This window comes from Nomascus leucogenys, chromosome 8, assembly GCF_006542625.1.
Source record: "Nomascus leucogenys isolate Asia chromosome 8, Asia_NLE_v1, whole genome shotgun sequence".
Lineage (NCBI taxonomy): Eukaryota > Metazoa > Chordata > Mammalia > Primates > Hylobatidae > Nomascus > Nomascus leucogenys.
Genome location: NC_044388.1, coordinates 94,347,288 through 94,371,659, shown reverse-complemented (window position 1 = coordinate 94,371,659; position 24,372 = coordinate 94,347,288).

Sequence of the window (24,372 nt, the reverse complement as noted above, 5' to 3'; positions counted from 1 at the left end):
TCCAGTCTATCGTTGTTGGACATTTGGGTTGGTTCCAACTCTTTGCTATTGTGAATAGTGCCACAATAAACATACGTGTGCATGTGTCTTTATAGCATGATTTATAGTCCTTTGGGTATATACCCAGTAATGGGATGGCTGGGTCAAATGGTATTTCTAGTTCTAGATCCCTGAGGAATTGCCACACTGACTTCCACAATGGTTGAACTAGTTTACAGTCCCACCAACAGTGTAAAAGTGTTCCTATTTCTCCACATCCTCTCCAGCACCTGTTGTTTCCTGATTTTTTAATGATGGCCATTCTAACTGGTGTGAGATGGTATCTCACTGTGGTTTTGATTTGCATTTCTCTGATGGCCAGTGATGATGAGCATTTCTTCATGTGATTTTTGGCTGCATAAATGTCTTCTTTTGAGAAGTGTCTGTTCCTGTCCTTTGCCCACCTTTTGATGGGGTTGTTTGTTTTTTTCTTGTAAATTTGTTTGAGTTCATTGTAGATTCTGGATATTAGCCCTTTGCCAGATGAGTAGGTTGCAAAAATTTTCTCCCATTCTATAGGTTGCTTGTTCACTCTGATGGTAGTTTCTTTTGTTGTGTGGAAGCTCCTTAGTTTAATGAGATCCCATTTGTCAATTTTGGCTTTTGTTGCCATTGCTTTTGGTGTTTTAGACATGAAGTCCTTGCCCACGCTTATGTCCTGAATGGTATTGCCTAGGTTTTCTTGTAGGATTTTAATGGTTTTAGGTCTAACATTTAAGTCTTTAATCCATCTTGAATTAATTTTTGTATAAGGTGTAAGGAAGGAATCCAGTTTCAGCTTTCTACATATGGCTAGCCAGTTTTCCCAGCACCATTTATTAAATAGGGAATCCTTTCCCCATTTCTTGTTTTTGTCAGGTTTGTCAAAGATCAGATAGTTGTAGATATGTGGCATCATTTCTGAGGGCTCTGTTCTGTTCCATTGATCTATGTCTCTGTTGTGGTACCAGTACCATGCTGTTTTGGTTACTGTAGCCTTGTAGTATAGTTTGAAGTCAGGTAGCGTGATGCCTCTGGCTTTGTTCTTTTGTTCTTTTGGCTTAGGATTGACTTGGTGATGCGGGCTCTTTTTTGGTTCCATATAAACTTTAAAGTAGTTTTTTCCAATTCTGTGAAGAAAGTCATTGGTAGCTTGATGGGGATGGCATTGAATCTATAAATGACCTTGGGCAGTATGGCCATTTTCACGATATTGATTCTTCCAACCCATGAGCATGGAATGTTCTTCCATTTGTTTGTATCCTCTTTTATTTCATTGAGCAGTGGTTTGTAGTTCTCCTTGAAGAGGTCCTTCACATCCCTTGTAAGTTGGATTCCTAGGTATTTTATTCTCTTTGAAGCAATTGTGAATGGGAGTTCACTCATGATTTGGCTCTCTGTTTGTCTGTGATTGGTGTACAAGAATGCTTGTGATTTTTGTACATTGATTTTGTATCCTGAGACTTTGCTGAAGTTGCTAATCAGCTTAAGGAGATTGTGGGCTGAGACAGTGGGGTTTTCTAGATATACAATCATGTCATCTGCAAACAGGGACAATTTGACTTCCTCTTTTCCTAATTGAATACCCTTTATTTCCTTCTCCTGCCTGATTGCTCTGGCCAGAACTTCCAGCACTATGTTGAATAGGAGCGGTGACAGAGGGCATCCCTGTCTTGTGCCAGTTTTCAGAGGGAATGCTTCCAGTTTTTGCCCATTCAGTATGATATTGGCTGTGGGTTTGTCATAGATAGCTCTTATTATTTTGAGATACGTCCCATCAATACCTAATTTATTGAGAGTTTTTAGCATGAAGGGTTGTTGAATTTTGTCAAAGGCCTTTTCTGCATCTATTGAGATAATCATGTGGTTTTTGTCTTTGGTTCTGTTTATATGCTGGATTACATTTTTTGATTTGCGTATGTTGAACCAGCCTTGCATCCCAGGGATGAAGCCCACTTGATCATGGTGGATAAGCTTTTTGATGTGCTGCTGGATTCGGTTTGCCAGTATTTTATTGAGGATTTTTGCATCAATGTTCATCAAGGATATTGGTCTGAAATTCTCTTTTTTGGTTATGTCTCTGCCAGGCTTTGGTATCACGACGATGCTGGCTTCATAAAATGTGTTAGGGAGGACTCCCTCTTTTTCTATTGATTGGAATAGTTTCAGAAGGAATGGTACCAGTTCCTCCTTGTACCTCTGGTAGAATTCAGCTGTGAATCCATCAGGTCCTGGACTCTTTTTGGTTGGTAAGCTATTGATTATTGCCACAATTTCAGAACCTGTTATTGGTCTATTCAGAGATTCAACTTCTTCCTGGTTTAGTCTTGGGAGGGTGTATTTGTAGAGGAATTTATCCATTTCTTCTAGATTTTCTAGTTTATTTGCATAGAGGTGTTTGTAGTATTCTCTGATAGTAGATTGTATTTCTGTGGGATCGGTGGTGGTATCCCCTTTTTCATTTTTTATTGCATCTATTTGATTCTTCTCTCTTTTCTTCTTTATTAGTCTTGCTAGCGGTCTATCAATTTTGTTGATCTTTTCAAAAAACCAGCTCCTGGATTCATTAATTTTTTGAAGGGATTTTTGTGTCTCTATTTCCTTCAGTTCTGCTCTGATTTTAGTTATTTCTAGCCTTCTGCTAGCTTTTGAATGTGTTTGCTCTTGCTTTTCTAGTTCTTTTAATTGTGATGTTAGGGTGTCAATTTTTGATCTTCCCTGCTTTTTCTTGTGGGCATTCAGTGCTATAAATTTCCCTCTACACACTGCTTTGAACATGTCCCAGAGATTCTGATATGTTGTGTCTTTGTTCTCGTTGGTTTCAAAGAACATCTTTATTTCTGCCTTCATTTCATTATGTACCCAATAGTCATTCAGGAGCATGTTGTTCAGTTTCCATGTAGTTGAGCAGTTTTGAGTGAGTTTCTTAATCCTGAGTTCTAGTTTGATTGCACTGTGGTCTGAGAGACAGTTTGTTATAATTTCTGTTCTTTTACATTTGCTGAGGAGAGCTTTACTTCCAACTATGTGGTCAATTTTGGAATAGGTGTGGTGTGGTGCTGAAAAAAATGTATATTCTGTTGATTTGGGGTGGAGAGTTCTGTAGATGTCTATTAGGTCCACTTTGTGCAGAGCTGAGTTCAATTCCTGGATATCCTTGTTAATTTTTTGTCTCATTGATCTGTCTAATGTTGACAGTGGGGTGTTAAAATCTCCCATTATTATTGTTTGGGAGTTTAAGTCCCTTTGTAGGTCACTCAGGACTTGCTTTATGAATCTGGGTGCTCCTGTGTTGGGTGCATATATATTTAGGATAGTTAGCTCTTCTTGTTGAATTGATCCCTTTACCATTATGTAATGGCCTTCTTTGTCTCTTTTGATCTTTGTTGGTTTAAAGTCTATTTTATCAGAGACTAGGATTGCAACCCCTGCCTTCTTTTGTTTTCCATTTGCTTGATAGATCTTCCTCCATCCCTTTATTTTGAGTCTATGTGTGTCTCTGCACGTGAGATGGGTTTCCTGAATACAGCACAGTGATGGGTCCTGACTCCTTATCCAGTTTGCCAGTCTGTGTCTTTTAATTGGAGCATTTAGCACATTTACATTTAACATTAATATTGTTATGTGTGAATCTGATCCTGTCATTATGATGTTAGTTGGTTATTTGGCTCGTTAGTTGATGCAGTTTCTTCCTAGCCTCGTTGGTCTTTACAATTTGGCATGTTTTTGCAGTGGCTGGTACCGGTTGTTCCTTTCCATGTTTAGTGCTTCCTTCAGGAGCTCTTTTAGGGCAGGCCTGGTGGTGACAAAATCACTCAGCGTTTGCTTGTCTATAAAGTATTTTATTTCTCCTTCACTTATGAAGCTTAGTTTGGCGGATATGAAATTCTGGGTTGGAAATTCTTTTCTTTAAGAATGTTGAATATCGGCCCCCACTCTCTTCTGGCTTGTAGAGTTTCTGCCAAGGGATCAGCTGTTAGTCTGATGGGCTTCCCTTTGTGGGTAACCCGACCTTTCTCTCTGGCTGCCCTTAACATTTTTTCCTTCATTTCAACTTTGGTGAATCTGACAATTATGTGTCTTGGAGTTGCTCTTCTCGAGGAGTATCTTTGTGGCATTCTCTGTATTTCCTGAATCTGAATGTTGGCCTGCCTTGCTAGATTGGGGAAGTTCTCCTGGATAATATCTTGCAGAATGTTTTCCAACTTGGTTCCATTCTCCCCGTCATTTTCAGGTACACCAATCAGACGTAGGTTTGGTCTTTTCACATAGTCCCAAATTTCTTGGAGGCTTTGTTCATTTCTTTTTATTCTTTTTTCTCTAAACTTCCCTTCTCGCTTCATTTCATTCATTTCACCTTCCATCAGCGATACCCTTTCTTCCAGTTGATCGCATCTGCTACTGAGGCTTCTGCAATCTTCGTGTAGTTCTCGAAACTTGGCTTTCAGCTCCATCAGCTCCTTGAAGCCCTTCTCTCCATTGGTTATTCTAGTTATCCATTCTTCTAATTTTTTTTCAAAGTTTTTAACTTCTTTGCTATTGTTTTGAATTTCCTCCCGTAGCTCAGAGTAGTTTGATCGTCTGAAGCCTTCTTCTCTCAACTCGTCAAAGTCATCCTCCATCCAGCTTTGTTCCGTTGCTGGTGAGGAACTGCATTCCTTTGGAGGAGGAGAGGTGCTCTGCTTTTTAGAGTTTCCAGTTTTTCTGCTCTGTTTTTTCCCCATCTTTGTGGTTTTATCTACTTTTGGTCTTTGATGATGGTGATGTACAGATGGGTTTTTGGTGTGGATGTCCTTTCTGTTTGTTAGTTTTCCTCCTACCAGACAGGACCCTCAGCTGCAGGTCTGTTGGAGTTTACTAGAGGTCCACTCCAGACCCTGTTTGGCTGGGTGTCAGCAGCGGTGGCTACAGAACAGCGGATTTTGGTGAGACCACAAATTCAGCTGTCTGATAGTTCCTCTGGAAGTTTTGTCTCAGAGGAGTACCTGGCCGAGTGAGGTGTCAGTCTGTCCCTACTGGGGGGGTGCCTCCCAGTTAGGCTGCTGAGGGGTGAGGGACCCACTTTAGGAGGCACTCTGTCCTTTCTCAGATCTCCAGCTGCGTGCTGGGAGAACCACTACTCTCTTCAAAGCTCAAACAGAAATGCAGAAATCACCCATCTTCTGTGTCGCCCAGGCTGGGAGCTGGAGACCGGAGCTATTCCTATTCGGCCATCTTCGCTCCACCCTGCCGTTTATATTTTTTTCTGCAACTTATTTGTTCTGTTTCATTAATTTCAGATTTTATCTTTATTAATTTCATGTGGAGTTTTTATAATTTTATTTTTTATGTTTTTTCTTAATTCCTCTACATGAGCACTAACTCATAGTTTTTAACTATCTTTTTAAATTTTGAAAGCATTTATGGTAGGACTTCTTGTGTTGCTTTCTAGATGGTTTGCAATTAAGTTCCTCTTTGATCCAAAGGCTACATAAATTTATTTAATTTTCAGGTTGTGTATATATTTTAGTCAAATTTCAAATAACTTATTTTTAATGAAATTGTATTATTGTAAGATAATGTGGTCCATCGAATATTTTAATTAAGAATTTGTTCTGGTTGGTACAGATGTGTGATAAAAAATAAATTAAATAAATTTAAATAAAAAGAATTTGTCTCTTGCAAGTATATGACCAAATATTATAAATATTTCTTAGATATAACAAAAATGTATATCATTTCATAAAGTCTCCTTTATCTTTCTCTCTCAATCAGAAATATGATAGTTATTTTAATTTGTTCTTCTAATAAGTTCTTTTCAATTTTGTCTGCTAAAACTTTCCAATTATGAGAGATATCTAAGTATTTCATTGTAATATATATTATGTTCTCACATTTTTTATGGATTTTGCTTTCTGTGCTTAGTTGCTATATTGTTTGCTGCATAAAGGTTTATGGCTCTTACTGTTTAACTTAAATTTCTGTGCGACTAATGCCAATATTTTTATTATTGTGGTTTGTTGTTGGTACCTTTGTTGCTGTTTGTATTTGTATAATATCCCTTAGGCTATCCCACTACTTTTTAGCCATTCTTTATGGCTTTGTTTTAAATGCATTTTTTGTAAACAGCATATAACTATGTTTTGTTGTTTAACCTCATCTAACAATTACTGACTTACTCTTAGATATTTCAATTAACACATACTTAGAGTAATAACTAATATGCTTAATTTTATTTCTTCCATGTTACTACATACTTATGTTGTATTTTATTTTCCTCCTTTCACTCATATATGCTATTTGATTAAGCATCTATTAACATTTTTCTCACCATTGTAATATTGCAAGTTCCTTAGTAATTTTCTTTCCTTAGTGTTTACTTTTTCCTCAGATGAGTTCGCAAGAAATTGCAGATTCCTCTACAATTACTTAAAAATAACATACCTCTATAAGACATTATTGTTTTCCCATTTTAGCCCTTTCTCAGTAAAACAAAGCTTTGAGAACACTTCCTCTCTCCTCACTCCTCCTCTCTGACTTAACTCAGACAAAACCTTTGTAATTATTTTAATTTCTCCCTCTCTTCTTGACTGCCGTTTCCTAGGTGTCACGAAGAACATTTAGAATTATTATAGGCTAATATGAGTATTTATTTTTAATATGGCCTTTCTAGTTAAAAGTATATTTATTTAGCATTTATATTACTTTCAAGTAATCCATGCATCACACATACACAAACATAAACAAAACACCCATATTTGTTTATTTTTATCTTCCTCTATCTTGTGGAATCTTTTCTGTCTCATTTTTATCCAAAATGCTTTCGCATATACATTTTCATATATGTAAAAGTGTGTATATGTGTGTGTGTGTGTGTGTGTGTGTGTGTATGCGTATCTATATATGTACATATAGACTTCATGTTATTAATTTGGGTTCTAATAGTGACCTCTTTAATTTTATTCCTTATTATTTCCTGATTTATAGTTTGAAAGTCATATATTCAGTTCCAGGAAGCATTTTGTACTGCTCTTGAGTTTTCTTACAAGTTATTATTACCACTGTTACTGTTTTTGTTAAGTCGTCAAATTGACCTGTTCTATATCTCTATTTTTCTGAATGCCTATTCTGTTTGAACATCTTTCTCTGTCTGCGTATTCCTCGAGATGTGTAGCTGTTTTCCTTTGTTAATTCACAGTCTCTCCTGCCTGTCTCCTAGATTACTCTAGGTAATTGCAGGTCCAAGAGTGATAGAAAAATAAATATTGTTTATTCCTTAGGTTCAGTGATTCAGGAGAAAATGAATTCCAGTTCTGAGCGTGAGCATCCTTGTTACTTCTTTGCTTTATCTCCCTCTGCCAGCAACAGGAATGGGGTATACTTTAACCACTGTTCATTTTTTATTTTTTTTCCGGTGGTCAGAAACATTAAGCATGTTCATATGAAACTGATGCTGAGCTTCCCCATTAAGATTCAAGAACTTGGAAAGTCAATTCTTCCCTGGATTTGCATCTTTAAGACAGACTCTGTAGAACTGGTCCCCAGCCTCTTTCCTGGCACACAGCAGAGGTGCTTTTCATTCCTGCTCTCCGCCCTGAAGCTTATGCCAGCCCAACAGTTTATTCATACTCAACTTTCCACTTTCCCTGACACAAAAGGGCAGAGAATGGACATCTAGATTAGAGTTGAGAGTAGAAGGGAATTGAGACAAAAGTTAGGTTACCATACTTTTATAACATATTTTACCCAAGGTTTCATTTCATCGAGAAGTTTCAGTGGCACCTTGAAGTGTAGCCTGAAGTGTCAACACCAATGCTCAGAAATCTCACAACAGCTCTCCCTTACCAAATCTCTCTCTCCTAGCCAAGGAAATACTTCTATAGGACAGGATAAATCTCTCATTCTGCCCTCTTCATGTTCTTTTCTTCTGCATAGTCCTATGTTACAGATCAATAGAATCATTCACTGTTTTTCAAGCATTCATCTCTTTGTCTTTTCCTTACTATTCCCTGCACCTTGTACCTCATTCATCAACACTTACAAAAATTTTGTATGTATGTGTATTTATCTTTGTGTTTGTGTGTGTGTGTGTGTGTGTGTGTGTGTGTGTGTATACTCTCTTATTATACTTGGATATCCCCTGGAATGCAAACTCAAGTTTATATATGTATATATGAACTCTTTATTGTTTACCTGGAATTACACTCACTCCTCTCAGTGATTCCTGCTAACCTCCTTTTCCTCAAACTTGAATAAATTTTGGCTATTTAAAAACTCATTGCACTTTAGTTTCTATGTTGAATAGGCATATGTGTATGGGTGTCTATTGTGTGTATGTGTGGCATGTGTTTACCTAATTGTTTACACTAGAGTGTGACTCTCTTGAGAGTGAAGATAGTGTTTTATCCTATTTCTATCCCCAAAGCCTAACGCAGTTTGGCATATTGCTGGTATTCAAATATTCACTTAATTTGAATTGAATTAGATACAATGAACATATCTCTTAAGCAATAACTCTCAAACCCTAAAACAAACAGTGACTGCATGAGCATGGTATATTTGGTGAAGGTGATTTTGAACACGAATCTCATTGCATTATTATTTCTGGGCCACCCTCCTTGCTAACCACTCCCCAGCCCCCACTCTCCAGCCCCAATAGTTTTCATTTTCTGCTGCCAAAATACCCAGGGAATGCAGGGGCAGATTCAGAAATGTTGTGAAATGCAGCCACGCAGTGTTTAACAAACAACATAACAAAGGCATCTGTCACAACGCATCACCTTCTGTTCCTGGGAGACTTCCGCCAGCACGGTGGCATGCTCACCGCCTTTTCTCTTCCTCTCTGCTCATTCTCTCTAATTACATGTGGCATTCTCTCTCCATCACACAATAAAAGAGGCCCTCATTTTGGCAGGAAAATAGAGAAGATTGGCTAGGGAATAAATCCTGCCACAAGCAACGTTTCCTTTTCAGACAGAGAATTTGGGCCAGATCACCTATATGAATTGATTTACAGAGATTGAAAGGCCACTTCATGCCTAAATAAGCGCTCTGATTGACAGAAAACCAAAAATATCTCCATTTTCTCATTCTTGTCATTAAAGCCCCAAATCTTTAGAACTACATTCCATGCCCTCATCAATCTGATTCCTACCTACATTTCTTCCCAAACTTCCCTCTGCATTTTCTCAAAAACAGAGCTGGCTTCCAACTTATGCAATTTATAGCCTCTTTACACCCCAAGTTTATGCTGCATATCCCCTGGAATGCAAACTCAAGTATAATAATAACATCAATAATAGCAGCTGCTTGCATTTCGTGATTATTGTGTGCCAGGAACCATGCCAAATGATTTTAGCATTTATTTTATGTAATGCTTACAACGGTCTCATGAAGGATGTGGTATTATTTTATCCATCTATTAGATAAGGAAACTGGAGCTTAAAAAGAAGTTATAAATAAAGTAAAAATAACATTGCACACCTAGGAAGTGAGTGGCAGAAGTAAGGTTTATAATCTTTATTATAAATATCTGTCTATTTCTAAATGTATGGATTCCTCTCTCAACGCTGGAGAAGAGCTAATGTCAGATGCCACGTTCCCTACAAAAGCTGGCTCAGATCTCCATAGATGGAATCATTCCTCTCTTGTCTATGCCCAACATCATTTTTTTTTTGTTCTTCTCTCATAGTCAATACAGCTGCGTCCACTCTACCCAGTGAAGAAAGGTATCTCTCCTGGGACCACCTTGGCTCTCCTTCATGGGAGTGACATTGCAGCAGGCAGCTCGTTATTCTTCTGTTCCTGGAAGTATATGTTTCAATAATGATCTGCCTTGTGTTCAGGTAAGGGGAAGGCCAACTGAATCAACTTTTATATTCAAATTAACTTTTACACAGTTTCAAAATCTAACTGGTGGATAGATTCCATCTCTCCATACTTATTAAAATAAATATTATTTTCCTCCCATTTCCACTCAACCCATTGGCATTACAATTAGTGCTCTTGAAATAATGAACCCTTAATGATACTGACAACATTTGATTCTTCTTAGAATATTAGTTCGTTATTCAATCCATTTATTCATTCATCAAATATTTACTGAGCACCTATTATAGTCCATGCACTGCCCTAGGAATTAGAAACTCAGCCGTAAACAGTTTTGATATGGCTTCTGTTCAAAAGAGCTTACCATCTAATCACATTAGCAGTCCAGTTGGCAGAAAGAAAATGCAACCGATTATTGAATAAGGCCGGACATTGTTAAAAGTAACAGTTCACATTCATTCAGCTTATTCTTTTTTTAACACTATGCTGTACCAAGATTAAGTTATCATGTCTTTATGAGATTCATCCCACCATTTTCACCATTTTATAGATGACTTCTTGAAATAAATTGTATTATAATCCTTATGTTTAAAGATGAGTAAAATGAGGTTCTGAGAGGTTAGGAAACGTGGCCAAATTCACAGAGTTAGCAAATGAATGGTGGAGTTGGGATTTGAACTCATATTGGGCTGACCAGGTTCTGTGCTATTACCTGTCACATTTGAACTAAAGCAGCACAGACTACACTTTATAGCAGACTTCAGTTTTGTATAATTTTAGGGTCTCATGTCAAATGACATAAAGGACCTAGAGTTCTCTGTACACTATATTGACAAACCATCCACCCCTGCAGTGACTTTTTAATCTAAAGAGAAGATACTCAGCCTGCCTTCCATGCTGATACTAAAATATAGTAATAAATTAGGAAGAATTATTATCAACCTGGGAAGTGTTGCTCCTGGAATACATTCGGCAATGTTGGGAGGCATTTTTTATTGTCTCAACTGGGGCTAAAAGTGAGTGCTTCTCTCATCTAGGGATTGAAGACCAAGGATGCCACTGAATACCCTACGATGCACAGGACAGCCCCTCACAATAAAGAGTTAATATGTCAATGGTAGTGCCATTGAGAAACACTAGCATAAAGGAAAAAGAGTTGCTTATCTATAGAAAATACAGCATCACTGGACTCATGTATAGGCTCATCAACAAACACTAAAGTCTGAGATGCTAATCTTGATTTTCTGCTTAAATATGTTATCTTTTTAAGCTCTCTTAGCAAAAACACCCTACATACTTACTACATGTGATATGTCACCAGGCCATGTCATGCAAAAAAAAAAATCATACAACATTGGATTCTGCTGTAAGTGTAGAAGTTAAGATCTGATGATATGGAGTCAAACAGACTCAAACTGAAATCCAGATTTCAACCCTTCTTTGCTCTGTGACCCTTATTTAGCTGTACAACTACTCTAGCCTTCATCAGACTCATTTGAAGATTGAGAAAATAATGTTTTGTCTCTCATAAGTTGTTATGGGATTGAAATAAGATAGTGCATGTGAGGCCTTTTGCAATATAAGCTTGGTACCTGGTCACTGCTCAATAAAAAAAAACAGCTATTTTTAGTATTATAGGTAGAGACAAAGTGGGTCTAGAAGGCTAAAGCTGCTTTCTCAAGATTGCACAGCTAATAACTTTCAAGATTCAACGTAAGCGTCTCAGACCCACTGAGTGGGTCTTTGGTGCATCTTCCCATGTTTATTCTCCGTGGCATATGCCAATTGCTCCTATATATTTTTATTCCACTTTTCCAAGGACCCCCATATCTGGCCCAAACCTCGGGGGACATAATTAGCCTGGTACTTTGACTGCACATCTATACAATTTTCATCTTTCCACCTTCCGTATGGCATCACAATTGGAAACATGGCTTTCATCTGTAAACCTGGCTTCATCGAGTTCTGAGCCAGTCTGACAGGGCAGATGGTATACTAGCTTCAGGCCCATCAGAGTATGTGACATGGAATGAATCCTGCTGCTTTAAATATCCACCTGGTATTTGCTTCTTAGGATACACTCCCCAAACCTGTGTGCAGAGTAATTTTTTCCTGATTTTCCCTGCTGTCTTGATTCCATTTGTATGCCTGGGATGCTGCCTCAGTCTCCCTGCCTGGCAATTCAATCAAATGGCAGACCTAAAGTCCTGCTCTCTGACTCAACCCATTCAATTATGGTCCTGGAACCCTGCTATGCTATCCATTGGTTGAAGATTAGGGACCATGCTTCCGACTTCCTTGACAACCTGTTGTAAACCATTATCTCTCTTAAAAATAGAATCTCTGCTGCCTGTCTCTCTATGAGCACCAGCTTCAGGGTCTCAATATGCTTCCTCATCCACTGAAATATCCTTATTATATTTGTCTACTATAATTGAAAATTTACAATATGCCAAGCACCAAAAGAAGCAGTTTACAAACATTAATTCTTTTAATCTGTACAGCAATTCTGAGTTACCCCATTAAACAGAAGAAGCAAACATGTACAGGCATTAAGTAACAAAGGTCAAATGTTTGGTAATAGGTAAAACTAGGACCTGACATAGTCCTGTCCACTTCCCAAATCCACGTTTATCACCTTAAAGTGAAGAGATGCGATCTCAAATCACATGACTTCTCTTTCCAGATTTATTGCAGAAAACTGCTTCAATAATCAGACCTGTGCTCCAAACCCCTCTTCTGCCTGGCTCCTTCTGACTTCTCTTTTCTGCCAGACTATGTGGCAATAGTTTAAGCATCCTTTACTCCAGAGTCCATTAGATTACACAAGCTCTGACCTGGTTTGCACTGTCTGGATTCTTAGTACTAACACATTCCCTCTTTCTACACTAACTGAACAATCTGTCATCTATCTTTTCTGTGGATATAATCTGAATTTCTCAGACTTCTACTGGTTCATTACTACTCAGGACCTAAAGTTGGCAGGTTTTAGAATCATCATCATAATCACCATCAGCAACAGTGTCATCATTGTCATCATCAACACTAGCATCACTAAGATAATTATCATCATTATTTTTATCATACCATCATCCTTATACTTTTCCTCCTTATCATCATCTTTTGGCTTCTATGATGTACAAAGAATCCAAAAGCTAATGCTGACCCAGCCCATGAAGTTCATGAGGATGTATGGCATGAATATGTGCAAAGAAAACTAACAGTAAAAAATAGTGAAGATTAAGTCCACCTCTTTATATGTTACAGATGATTAGAAAACTATTAAAGTGTGGCTCTAGGAGGAAAATAATCAGGAACGACTGTGAGAAAGAATAAAAAAAAATAAACATGAGTGGAGTTTACCTAAGTATACAAGGATTGGAATGATTTAGGTAGAAGAATATAAAGAGGGTATAGCAGGAGACACAAATGGTGTGGACAAATATTAAACATAGAGGAATTCACGAGATTTTCAGTTTTCTATAAAGAGATCGGTTTAGCTCAAGCCAGAAACTGATCCCCTCACATAAATGATATCTATTTTGGAAGAACAATGACAAACAGTAGATGAAGTGTATAAAAAATAAAAGTAGAATGAGCATTTGGCTGTCTCTCTCTCTCTCCATATCTATATCTATATATAAATATATATATATAGGAACAATAGCATCTGTAATCATATGGAAAACTGTTCAGTAATGAGCAAAAGCATCTTAAAACTCTTTAATACTCAGTCTTACCAAACATTTTAACATTCATTATTTCATCTGACACTTTGAGCAATCCTCCCATTGTTGATTTCCCTGTGAGCTAGGTATCATTTTCAAAATAAGAAAAGAGAAACACCAATAGACATTGAAAGTCTTACTTAGGGTCATCTAGCTAGAAAGTTAGGGAGCAGAACTTGAATCCATGTCTGATAGCTCCTGTTAGGTCGAGCCAAGAGACCAATATTATGTTTCAGGGCAAGGCGTGAAAAATGGAAAGTCAAAGTTGATTCTAAGCAAAGCAGACAATGGCCTTTTCTGATTGAAAGGCACGTGGACAGATGCATACAGCATGCTTAGGCTTTGAAGTACTGAAGTCGCAAAGCCCTTGGCTTCCTGTTGGCTTAATAGTCCTATCCTCCCTCACCCATTTCAGCCAGACGATTATAATAACCTCTATCACCAGGGCTATAAAGAAAAACAACCTCGAAAAAAAATCTATATTACGGGTTGTTATTAGAAATAAAATACCTGCAGCTCTGTGCTTAGAAACAAATTATTGCCATCTTGGGAATATTTTGATTGCATCAAATTCTTTGGTTTCTACTCCATGATTATTTTCTCTCCCCCGCCAGAAAAAGAAGGCAAAAAGAAAAAAAAGCCCAGATAACATATTTCAATAACAAAATAGCCATACTGATTCCCCATGGTGTTGGTAAACAGCTGAGAAGCTATCAGAAGGAAGGGGAAAAGTTCAGCAGGAACTAGTCTAAAAAATAGCAAGATGTAGTGTGATAAACACCAGCCTGCTACAGCCTCTACCTTGAGTGGCCATTTCCCCTCAGAGTGACACTTTTCAATTACGAGATGGTGGCTGAGAGCATTCTGGGCAGAACTGCAGTTGGCTGCTGTTCCCTTGCCCAGTTTTTCATACATGCCAGGAAAAAGAATCCTTGTTTCTACAGCCCCTCTTTTTCAAATAGTAACAGTAAAAGAGTGGGATGCGATAGATACATACATATGTAGTGTAATGGGAGACTACTGTATGCCAAGGTGGTGATCAGTGAAGCTTAGTAGGGGAAAGAGCCATACTCTGATTTGGGGAAGTTTACTAAGGTCAGTGTTAACCATAAAATAATATGAAAAGCATCCCAGGTCAGGCATGGTGGCTCACATCTGTAATCCCAACACTCAGCCCTTTGGGATCCCAAGGCAGGTGGATCACTTGAGGTCAGGAGTTCGAAACCAGCCTGGTCAACATGGTGAAACCCTGTCTCTATTAAAAATACAAAAATTAGCCAGGCTTGGTGGTGCATGCTTGTAGTCCCAGCTACTCAGGAGGCTGAGGCGGGAGAATCCCTTGAACCCGGGAGGAGGAGGTTGCAGTGAGCCAAGACCAGGCCACTGCACTCCAGCTTGGGCAATAGATCAAGACTCGATCTCAAGAAAAAAAAAAAAAAAAAGATACGGAAAGCATTCCAGGCAGAGAAAATTACATGCTCACTGTTGGAAAGCTTCAAAACCACCACATATTCATGAACTAATGAGCCATTTGGTGTGACTAGGCTATGGCATGCAAGTTAGGAAGTGAGGACAGAGTTGGGGGAGAAAAACAAAGGAGTAGATCATAATTCTTCTGTATATGGTGATCACTCTTCTGTAAGCTATGATGTCCATCTGCAAACAAACAACAATAACACAAGCAATTAATCCAGTGCTTAGAACAGTGATTTGTTTATAATAAGTGTACTATGAATGATTGTTAAATTTAATTTTACTAACTGTATAAATCTTATAATTATAAGGTCAGTCTCATACTAAAATCTTGTTTTGAATATGGGCATTTAAGATACATTCCTTGACTTCAAAAGGCTTATAATCAGCTTGGAGAAAGAAAAGGGGAAAAAAGGGTACATCCACAGGCACACAATAGTAAGGAATTCAAATTAACATAAAACCACAAAAAATGATATAAGTAAAATATATGTGCTTTAGAATATTGGAGGACAAGGGGACCCTTAATGGGTTTGCTCTGCATGGATGACATCTTGAAAAATATAAAGACCCATGGACCAAGAAGAATAAGTAGAAGGTAGAGGAAAGCCTAGAGGTATAAAAGACCGAATGAATGATGGCATGGAGGTGGAGATAAGGTTACTACGTGAAGGACAAATTGGTGAGATTAACCTTGTAAAATGGTGAAGTGATTCTTTGGATGGGAATAATTACATGAAGTAGAAAAGAATGTATTTGCTTTGGAAGAAAAAGCCTTAGATTCTAGCTTCTTACCTACCATATTTACTATGTTATCTTGGGAACAAATCACCTCACCTTTCTTGGAATACCTGTTGCTTTAGCTAAATAGCAAGCCTCCTGAAGGATTTGTTTCTTCTGCCATTCAAACTGTGTGTTTGCACAAAGACCTATTATTAGAAGGTTTTACTCCATCCTTTAACCACTGGTTACATTAATTGGTACAGGGATGGTCATCCAACCCAAACTTTGCTAAACAACAGAGCCCTTTCTAGGGCATTCATTTTCAAATTGTATCAAAATGAGAATTTTCCCTTTTCTTGTTCTGGGAATTATTAGATGGAATACTAGAGAGCTGTCAGCTCCTACAATTTTATTTTATTTTTTTACAATGTAGAGGTAGCTGTTCCGCAGTGAGAGAGAGTAAAAACAATATACCAAAAAAAGCATAGACAAGAGATATAGAGGCCTATTGGGAGTAAGGTCCCTGAATTTTGTTGACACTTAGTTTTATCTACTTCTTCACTGTGGTTTGCCTGTCCAGACTTCTGTTTGATTCTGTTATTTTTTCCAATGAATTGTCTACTTTGCCTAGGTCAGCATAAGTTGCGATTCTATCCCTTGAAATCTAAAGAATCCCAGTGAAGACATTTCCAAAGTAATTTCCTCATGTCTAGGAATGAGTAGGCATGATACACAATTAGTTATTATTATTATTGAAAGAGAAGAGTAGGTTGTTTGAATTCACCTGAATGTGATATTTCCAATTGCAGCCTTTGAGAAGATTGACTATATTAGAGGTGCTAGGGTGAGATTTACTGTACTTTTAGGTGCTATTTTGCTAGAAGATCCAAGAGCACATGCATTCTGCTTTGAACCAGTAATCTCTCTCTTAAAAAAATTCCATTCCAAAGATTGTGTGTGCTTGTGTGTGTGTGTGTGTATAGAAAACGGGACACTGGGCAACAATGTAATTATTAGCTCATTAAAAATAGTCTTCAAAGAAGTACTCCTTTGTGAATTAAGCAATGTGATATCATTTAGCCTAAAGTTCAAAATTAAAATCTCTCCCTCTTTTCTCTAAACTAATTTTTCCACCACTGGCGATCACACAAAGAAAATAATATCTTGAAGTGTGCGAATAAAAGAAAACAGAGAACAGTAAATAAGCATTAAGTTACCAGGCTTTGCATTAGCTGGTCCAAGGGAGGCAAAAGCGAGAGAAGTCCCTTCATAAACCTATGGTGACCTAGCCCACTGGTAATCAAGGCTCCATCACTCGGGACCTAAAACTCTGCTCCAATCATGTTACTATGTTCTGCCATCAGGGAAGTGCAAGGACAGGCTCCTTGGTCCATATCACTGCAGTATTTTCCTGTCAACTTTCCTCACCTAGTGTCTATCCTTCTCCCCACTGACCTTACAACTGTTTACTTTTGAGTCAGTGTCCTCATTTTACACAATAACAATGATAATCACTAGCCCTCCTAATCTCTTAGATAATTAAATGAGATAAATCATTTAGTACATTGTAGGTGCTAAATAAATATAAATGTTTCTTTCCCTAGATAGCATGATTCTAACAGATGCCTCAACAATTGCTAAAGAGATATCTTCCATATTGGTTTTATTTCTCTTTAGGTCAACACAAAATAGAGCTGGATGCAAGACATTTAATTTTTCCCTCAACTATTCAAGTTGTCTAATATAACTGCAACTACACGCAGCAGATAACACCATATCTTTGTCCAGTTTAGTGCACTGTGATGAGTCAGAGAAAATTACGTAACCAAGACACATAGTTCAGACTGTAATTATGATGATTATTAGCTATAATAATAGATCATAATAACATCTGCTAGCACCACCAGCAGAACTCTGCCTGGGCCTCATTAATCTGGGCCTCACTAATTTGCAATGTGTATTTATTTGACTTTAGCTAGATGAAAGTGCATCCCCATCCAATCTCTGAGTTTAATTTTTAATGCAATTCAAAAAATATTTAGGTACAAGCCTGGGTGTCAAGTACAGAGATAGGCTCTGATGTAATAATTAAAGAGTCTCTACGCTGTAAAGTCAGGCTGATCTGGATTTAAATTCTCTGACTGCCATGTTCATATTTCTGTGAACTTGGCTGAATCTGTTTTTCTTCACTTGGAAAATGGATATAATAACAGCGAATTGTTATCATAAAATAATTCTTGTAAAGTCTGTAACACAGGCATGTAATAAGACTTTAACATATTGTAACTATTACTTGTACTGTTCTTGTCCATAATGATGATGATAGACAAGTCAGGGATTATATACTTAACACAGTCACATAAGGAAATAATTGTTGCATCATGGATTAAAATGCTGTAGTAGAAATATTTACATAGTGTTGTGAGATCATAAATTAGTTTCTAACTAATTCTATCTGAAGAAATCAGGAGAGGAGTTCCTATCTGACAAAGTCTTATAGAATGAGTATCATATCCCTGGTGTTCAAGAAAACAAGGAGATTCAAGGCACAGTAAAGAACATAAATTATTATGGAAAATATAACAATCTGGTATGATTAAATCATGGATTATCTTAAAGAGAACATTATGAAGACAGGCAAAAGGAAAAACGTATTAGCACATTAACAATATAAACACTTTCCCCCCACCCAGGGTCAAACTATTTAAGATGGTTTTAGAAATTCTAATGAAGTGATTTTAAAGTCCTGTGAACTATGGTAATTATATTTCTTGTCTATTTATCAAAAATTATGTAACCATTTGTGCTTTTTTCTCCATATGAAATAAGACAAATATATTTATTTTAATAGACTCATCAATTTACATGTTTTATTTGTTTAATTTTCTCTTAGTAGTATGAGTCAGTGAGGTTTAACTATTGAAATCATGACAGAAGGCAATTATGAGTCACTTTGAGTAAGCTATTTATCCACTCTCTAGATCAGTTTTCTCAGCTTTAAAATGGGGACCATGGCTTATATCTAATGTTCCCGAAAGTTGAACAGGAGCTGGTCTGGATTTCAGTGTTTAGTGACCATATACTTCTGTATGATCTCTTGCGAGCAGATTCTTCGTTAAAATCTCCCTTACATCCCTAGTGACTGACACATGGTGGTTCGTAAATGTCATTTGGAATGAATGAAGTAGCTCTGTAGTAGAAATAGTATATGGCACTATACGAATATAAGTTATTATTATGTTAAGAAACATCATCAAGGTGGCTTTCTTTCTAGAACATTAAAGAAAATAACAGTACAAATATCCATAAAGAAAAAGAATAAATTGGGAAGATTTCAGTATTTTCCATCAGCATAAAGCTTATATGTTAGGTAGCAAATGGTCATTTCCTTCCATATTGTTTCTAAGAATGACTCAGTCTCCAAGGCACAAATGGTTCTGTGGCCATCAGCAGTTCCAGGGAAGATTGAAGAATTGTATCTTGACTGCTGCTGGTATGTATATGGTCAAAATCAACTATTAATGATCTCTGACTCCATGGAGAACAGCTGTTGTAAACAAAGGAACTTAGAGTCACAGCCAAGTCTCCTTTACTGTTATAGTAAAAGAAAACAACAAAAATGACAACAAAATTATTTCATACATTTTGGATGAGAGTAGGCTGGTTGGGAGCTACAAAGTGAGAGACACCTCTACTGTGTGCCTGCTGTGTTACAGGCACTAACACACCACCTTGCTAACATGATAAGGCTGACAGAAAGGCATCATTACACCCATTTGAAAGATGCGAAGAGTAAGGTGCAGAGAGATTAAGTAACTTCTTTTAAGTCTTATGAACAGCAATTGGCAGAGGTAATATTTAAATCACCATCTTCTTCCTCAAGTCCCTTGTTCTTTTCTCTTCAATAGTTCTTACAAAGCATCTTTCTCATAACTTAAGACTTAAGTAGGAAGAAATGCTCGATGAAATAAGTTTAGGAGGCTGAGTTACTTTAAGTTCAACAGGCTTAATTAAGATTATCTGCACCGGGCACAGTGGTTCACACTTGTAATCTCAAGACTTTGGGAGACTGAGGTGGGCAGATCACCTTAGGTCAGGAGTTCGAGACCAACCTGGCCAACATGGTGAAACCCTGGCTCTACTAAAAAGACAAAAATGAGCCAGTAGTGATGGCGTGCTCCTGTAGTCCTAGCTACTCAGGAGGCTGAGGCATGAGAATCGCTTGAACCTGGGAGGTGGAGGTTACAGTGAGCCTAGATTGTACTACTGCACTCCAGTCTGGGCGACAGAGCGAAACTCCACCTCAAAAACAAAACAAAACAAAACAGAACACAGAAAAGAAAAAAGATGATCTGCAATGAGAGCTTCCAGGATGGAATACAGAATGTATAGCCCCCTAATGTCTTTTTCAACAGGGCCTTGTTTCTTCTTCACTTTTAAATCCTTACAGAAATTTAAAGCTGCCTGTGTTTACCCGTCTAAAAATATTTATCAAATAACTGTTATATAAAATTTGTGGGTAAAAAGATGGACAAATGTTGTTTTATAAGCAATTGAGTTAATCAGTCAATAAGAAGTTAAAAAAATCACAATTTACTAGATAATGTGTCAAGGTGATGTTGAGACTACTCCGATTATGCCCCCAAAGAGTATATCTGAGTAAGGAAAAGGAATGATTTCCAGATTTCTGACTTGAACACAGATGAGGGTGTCATTGACTGCAATGGGAAAGAAGGCTCAGGTAGTGGAAGCAGAGGTTATGCTAGCCCTTGTTTGGAATATCTAAATCACCTATATGTAAGTTGAGCAGTAGGCATTGAAGTCTTTCTCAAAGAAAGTGATAGTTAATATACACCAGAAGAATAGAAGGAGTTAGCCAGGTGATCTAATTTACACATGCAGAGAGAATGTCCCTGACAGATGTTAAGAGCCTCTATCTTGACCTCATGGCAGATAATATGGTTAACTTGGAAAATGTAAATAAAAAGGTGGGGGACCAAGGGGTTCAGGTAGGTGTTGGGGGGAATGGGTGGAAAAGATAATATGCAATGAGGTTTTTACCTTAGGCAGGAGCCAGATCAAAAGAAGCATTTTACATTTGATCTTAGCCAAAAAGCCAAGAAGCATTTTTTTAAAGCCTTTTAAAACATGCTACCAAATTTGAACATTTTCCTAATGCAATGGGAAGATAATAAAATTTATTTAGCAAAGGAACGGCAGGATTCATCTTAAACTTTTGGAAGAATCATTCTAGATGCTTTATGGAAAATGAATTGACATGAGCACAAGAATTCTAAATGCATATGTTCAAAATGTTTTCAAAATGCTGACCGCTTTTAGAGAGAAAAAAATTTAGGATGAAGCTTAGCCTAATGGAGTATTAACATAATTTTCATAAAAAGACAGTTCTGGTAGCAATGTTAAGGAAAAATAGAGTGTAATCCACCAGTGCAAGGCAAAACACAAGTTAGAAATGCATGTTCTATGACTGTTCTCTGCCATTTTGCAGATTAGAATGGTCTGTTTAGATGAGCTTTATGGGATAATGGGATTGACTCTGGGACTGTACTATGACTCTCAGCTCTCAATGGCTTTAGTTACCCTTCTCCATTTTGAAGATAACCAAAATTGCTTCATCTTCTACCTCATGTTTTTGGCTAGAGAGACGGTGGTGTTTCTACTACATACATCTCCCTCTGTGATTGTTTCAAGGTGATTTTTTAAAAAATTGTGAGATACTATAACAAATTCGCAATGTTTTTCTACATAAACTGCTGCTGAAATCCCTGTCAGATGGCTGATCCTGCCCTTCTTCCTCCAGTATGTCAAGACATGTTCTGGAATATAATTATTTTAGATGATGTTGTTTAATTTCAATTTCTGTATTGTCATGAAAATGTGAAATGTCCTATCCCATTCGTCATCCAAAGGTAATTAAATAAGGTTTCTTTTAACTAACTAATGAGCTCGCTTCCAATAATATCAGCCCTACTTTTTGTCTCCAATCAGCCCACAGAATATGGTGAAGATTTACCGGAACATAATGAAAACAGTAGCAACCCCTCTTCCCCAGAAAAGAGGAGTGAGGGTGGTGATGCGCCAGAGGCAAGAACTGTGAGTACATTTAATGGTGACATACCATTTTTAGATGCAATTATGCAACTTCATCCTAGAATATTGTGAGTGAGGGCTGGGTGATCATTTCCCCCACTACCACCCACACACATACACACCCTGGGATTTACAGCAATTATGTCAATTGTCCTATTTATGGTACTTGACACGTCTAATGTAAGAAAGGGACAATGCATCCTATTACCTCTTATTACAATGCAGCATGGTGATGAATGGTATAATACTGATGATAATTAAAATGTGTTGTGCATACTTAAACATGAGATTCAAGGTTTGAAGAAATGCTTATTATTCCAGCCTTCTTTCTTCTAAAGAAAGACTCGATGTCTTCCTCTGCTTGTCTGCAATTACTTAGGTGATTCAGGAAAACACCCATATTACGTAGAGTTTATTCCCCTTTATGCATTTTTTTCTTTCTTTTGGATACTCTGTGTGAGACCTCTGAATGCCCCCAAGAGCTCTATATTTAGCTCTTGCAGCTGACAGTTCTTTAAGCAGAGACCCCTGAACTCTAGTATCTACAAAAGTCATTAGACTTAAATTGTGATAGAAACACTAGGGAATAATGTTAAGGTCCTGAATAACAATTTGCTTTCTTCCTATTTTAATATGTCTGTGCTTGTTCTGTGACCAAGGTCTCTAAAATGTAAATCAGCTACCCAGAGTTTCTACAGAAGCCAGAGTGGACTGCATACATTTGAGTGAATCACTCAATCTGAAACTTCATTATGTCTCCCTCCAAAAAATGGGAATGACATTAACTTGGGATGATATTACACACAATATTGTGGAAGAGACCAAGAATGTATAGTTAATGTATGCAAATATATATTATAAAACAGTATTAAAGACACATTACTACATAGACTTCAGATGAAAACATAAGAAAAACTCATGAATATACCACTTTAGAGTGATTAATACATGTTCACATAAAGTATTCTTTTGAACTGTACAAAAGCATTATGAATAAAATTAACTTCATATGATGAATGAGGAAACTGAGGCTTAACTTTAACAAGCCCAAACTCATAATGCTATTAGGCAACTGATTTGTTATTGGGCTCTAGTACTTCTAAGTTTAAACAAAGGCTATAGCCACAAATTTGTATTTCTCTTCTGTGCAAATGCGATTAAGAACTAGGACAACCAAAAGAAAGAAGAATAAAAAGGTATTAAAAGAAAAAGTATGCTGCAATATTTAAATGCAAATCAGACTTAAGTTTGTCCTTGATACTGCCAGGACATCATAACACTGACCCCTGGCCCAGCAGCCCTCCCACTCCTCTAGATGACATTTTCTACCTTTTTTGTTCTCCTCAAGCCTCCAATCTCTTCATGTTAATGCTCAGTTTCAACTAGTTATTTTGCATTATATTTTATTAAAAAAGAAAAAAACATGGCCAGGTGTAGTGGCTCATGCCTTTGATCTCAGTACTTTGGGAGGCCAAGGCAGGCAGATCACTTGAGCCCAGGAGTTCAAGACCAGCCTGAGCAACATGGCGAAACACCATCTCTACAAAAACAAAAACAAACAAGCAAACAAAAATCTAGCTGGGTGTGGTGGTGCATGCCTGGTGTACTCCAGCCTGGGTGATAGAGTGAGAGCTTGGAAAGAAAAAGAAAAAGAAAAAGAGAAAGAGACAGACAGACAGACAGACAGAAAGAAAGAAAAGAAAGAAAAAGAAAGAAAGAAGAAGGAAGGAAGGAAGGAGAAAGGAAAGAAAGAAAAAGGAAGGAAGGAAGGAAGGGAAAGGAAAAGGAAAGAAGAAAAGAGAAAGAGAGAGAGAAGGAAAGAAAGAGAAAAAGAGAATTTCCATAAGCTCCCAGCTCCCTGTCTCATCTAATAAAGCTATGTGCTCATGCCCTTCGATCCCTCCCATCTAAATTGATATCCAGAACCTTAACATTATTCCCCAGTATTTCTTTTGCTGTCTATGTTCCTGTCTAAAGCCAACCCCTCTACTTGTCCACTAGTTCCTGCTTAGTTAAAATATTTGAAGATATATATATCTGTATCTGTATCTTCTATATACATAGAGAGAGAAAGACAGAGACTACTTTTGTCTTTTCCTCTGCTACCTTTTACTGCAAAATTTTCTAAAAGCATTCTCTAAGTTGTCTAACTACCTGTCTCAAACCCCTGTCTCTCATCCTTCCTTGAAGTATTTCAGTCACTCATGACCACTAAACTTGTTCCTATCAAGGTCAGCAATGATATTCACATTGTGAAATCCAGTCATCAATTCACATAGAAGGAATTTTTGTGTTTTGTTCAATGCTGTATTCCAAGCTTCTAGAGTAAGTGCTAGTGTATGGACAGTGCTCAGCAAATACTTGCTGAATGAATAAATGTATATAAGGCAGGCCTGGATTTTAATCCAGATTTTCCCAGGTTCTTATCATATGCCACTGTGAGTCCCTTAATCCTCTCTGAGTCTCCATTTCATCATCTTTGAAATAGTGATAATAATAATGACCTACATGG